At 40.4% G+C, this 3264-nt stretch overlaps 1 protein-coding gene across 5 annotated transcripts in view; it reads right to left on the reverse strand.

The window, feature by feature from the left end:
• The window catches only part of LOC122630193, a 44718-nt gene that overhangs the window by 28509 nt on the left and 12945 nt on the right, over positions 1-3264 (reverse strand). The gene's annotated exons all lie outside the window — the stretch shown is intronic.

The raw sequence follows: 3264 nt of genomic DNA on the forward strand, positions 1-3264 counted from the left end.
AGAGAGAGAGAGAGAGAGATCGAGAGAGAAGCGCGACGTACGCCGTCCAGATGGCGAGTCGTTTTCGCGAAGATGCATTTTCTCGAGCAGAATGCAAGCTCGTTGATACAAGCTCGAGTTGCATCGTAACGTCGCAAAACGATACGAAGACAAACGAGCAATATAAACGAATAGATTAATAAAGATTCTAACGTCGATGAATTCTTTATATTAAAAAGAAATCCATTAAATTTCAGTTGTAATTATTATAATTACATATAAATCGATATCACCGTCTTTGTCTGATCTAGTTTTCTAAGAACAAAGAGATAGAATAGTTCGTTCTTTCTGCAACATCAAATGATGAATATTAAATAAAAGTATACGTACATTTCCTTAGGAACAGTAATTTTCTTTAAAGCAGAACTATGTTATCGCTATTGATGCACAAGCGATCGTAAGACAAGATATCGAGAAATGTTCAACGAGTAGTAAACGCTTTCAGAGGATCTTCGTCACGCGATCGTTAAATCATGATCGAAGGTGGAACACTCGAAAAGCACCATATCTACACATGATAGATACATACGTAAGTACGTACACATATATGTATGTATACCTATTGCATAAAAAAAAGAAAAAGAAAAAAAAAGAAAAAGAATAAAAAAAAAAATACTCGAAGAAATCCCAGCAGCTCGTTGATATGAGGAATCCCGTGGAAGGAGGTGAATCGCGTGAGAATCCTTTCGTCTACCGAGCCGTCTAGAAATTTTGATCTCGGTATAGAATTCCGTTGGATGGTATGCGCGTGTGTAACGCTCGGTTCGCACGAGCAAGACGATTGTGTATTAGTGTGTGTGTATATATATATATATATATATATATATATATATATATATATAAGTAGATGTCCGTGTAAAAAAGAAAGCTGGACAGGATGGTCCGGCTCGTTTCTTTATGATCGCCGGAGAGCTTTCGGTCGCGAAGACTGCGGACAGGCATTGTGAGAACTCTTTCAAAGGGAGAGGAGGTATTGTAGAAAGAAAAAACGAAAGGGAATAACTACTGTTAGTGTTATCCATGGTACTTACTAGTGGCTGTGATTGAACTCGTCGACTCGTTACTACGATCAATAGAACCGGACGGATCGTTGCGTAGAATTTATGGCATATTTCGTCTAACGAAATGATGACACGTCGACCACCGACCACGAGCAACGAGCGAGACTTGTTGCTTTGCTGCTACCGAGTACGAGATTCTTTCTTTTTCTCTCTCTCTCTTTCTATCTCTCTCCTTCTCTCTTTTTCTATCTCTATGTACATAGGTACATACGTACGTAACGTGCACGGAAGAACGTGCTAAGTAACATATGCCAGGCTATATTTCGAACGTACGATCTCTCCGTGTCTGTTTATCTCTCTAATAATAAGTGATGTGAGAAAATAACTAGGTCTGATGACGCCAACACTATCCTCGAAATGGTTTCCTATGAACAAACAGACATAGCCAACAGATACTTGATACTTCTCTCTATAAGTTTATTCAAGAATTTCCAGAAGCTCGATACGAATTCTATGACTCTTCATCGAAGAAAACGCGAGTAGTTGGTTGCTCTCATCGTTGGTGTAAATGGGGAGGTCTAACGGAATGAAAATTTTATTCTATGTGGTAGAGGATCTTTCGTTTCTATCCTCGAGGCTACTACGACGACAGTTCGGTATGGCTCGCGTAAACGAAATATTTTTACGCGCAAAGAAATGTTTGCCTGAAGGAATCGAGGGTTGCGAAACCTTCCTTATTCGTTCCTCCGTTCCTCCTCCTCCTTCTCCACTTCCAAACCATCCACCCTCCTTCCTATTTCTCTTCTTCCTATACCGATTCCTCGCGAAAATACTTTAGGCACGAAGAGAAATGAAGAAAAGAAACGCGGCTGACCCTGGAAGTGCTGGCCGCGTATTGCCAAGGGACCAGAGGGAGAAAGAGGACCAAAGGACATCCGAACCAATAGAACGAGGGATGCTGGCCTCTCAGCACGCTTCTAGAATCACTAATGTCAGCAATATCCTGTACACGTCGGCAAACACATATACAGGAGAAATGGATGCGAAGTATTGCCATTGCCGTCGAGAACTCGAACCCGTATAACACGTATACTGTATGTATACGGTTTTCTTTTTGTCTATCTCTCTTCCTCCTTTTTTTCTCGCAGACTGAGAGAAAGAGAGAAAGAGAGAGAGAGAGAGTATACGTATATAGAAAGTATGTTTCGAACCATCGACAATACTCCGTTTAGCTTTTGCAGCAAATATGACGATTTTAATGTACACTACAGTTCGTTGGAGATAGACGCTTTATTAAATATGAACGAGTCTGCTCAGACATTTACGGACGGTACTGAAAATTAATCTGGACCATTTTGTCTCCTTTCTCTCTCTCTCTCTCTCTCTCTCTCTCTCTCTCTTGATTTATTCGCGTAAAATTCGAACGATATAAATGGCTCTCTCGTCCCTCCAACGATCGGATCACGATTTCTCGTGATTTTCCTCGAATTTCGACGAGCATTTTTACATCGACAAAATTTTTTTCTTGTTAAATAGATCCGCTAAAAAAAAAGGAAAGGAAAATCTTGCCCTATTTCGTTCCGCTTTTTCAAAAATACATAGAAAAATACGAGAAAATGAGAAAGCACGTAAGCTAATAAAATTGGTTACGAACAGATAGGTTCGTACATTCAAATAATAATACGAACAAGCAAGGCAATTATTATTCCTATTCGCGAAATTTTGAAAAGCAGTAGTAGTTTAATAGATCAACTTAATGCACACATTTTTCTACAAGAAATCGCATTGAGATCAGTGAGCTCGAAGCTGGATAACACCCATCGACCTTCCGTTTTCCTTGGTGATCGAGGGGAAAACTCGACAAACCCGCATACACCAATAGGGTGGTGCATCGAACGAAATTTCCGAGCGAACGAATTCGCCGAAAACAATTCTCTTAGCTGAGAGAAAGAGAAAGGAAGAGAAAGAGAGCGACAGCGAAAACGAGAGCGAGAGAGAGAGAGAGAAAGAAAGAAAGATGGATGAAAAGAAGCTCTGGAGAGCGCATGCTCGAGTGAAGCAACGTTCCGAAATTTATTGCCACCCACTCGAACCAATCAAACCGAGATTCTTGCACGGATAATCGAATCATGCACGTATTTGCATACGTTTCGTTTTGAAAATTTCGTTTCCTTCTGCATATGTACCACGCCCGAGAAATAGAGAAAGATAGTTGCAGCCTGTG

The sequence above is a fragment of the Vespula pensylvanica genome, chromosome 6 (assembly GCF_014466175.1).
Source record: "Vespula pensylvanica isolate Volc-1 chromosome 6, ASM1446617v1, whole genome shotgun sequence".
Lineage (NCBI taxonomy): Eukaryota > Metazoa > Arthropoda > Insecta > Hymenoptera > Vespidae > Vespula > Vespula pensylvanica.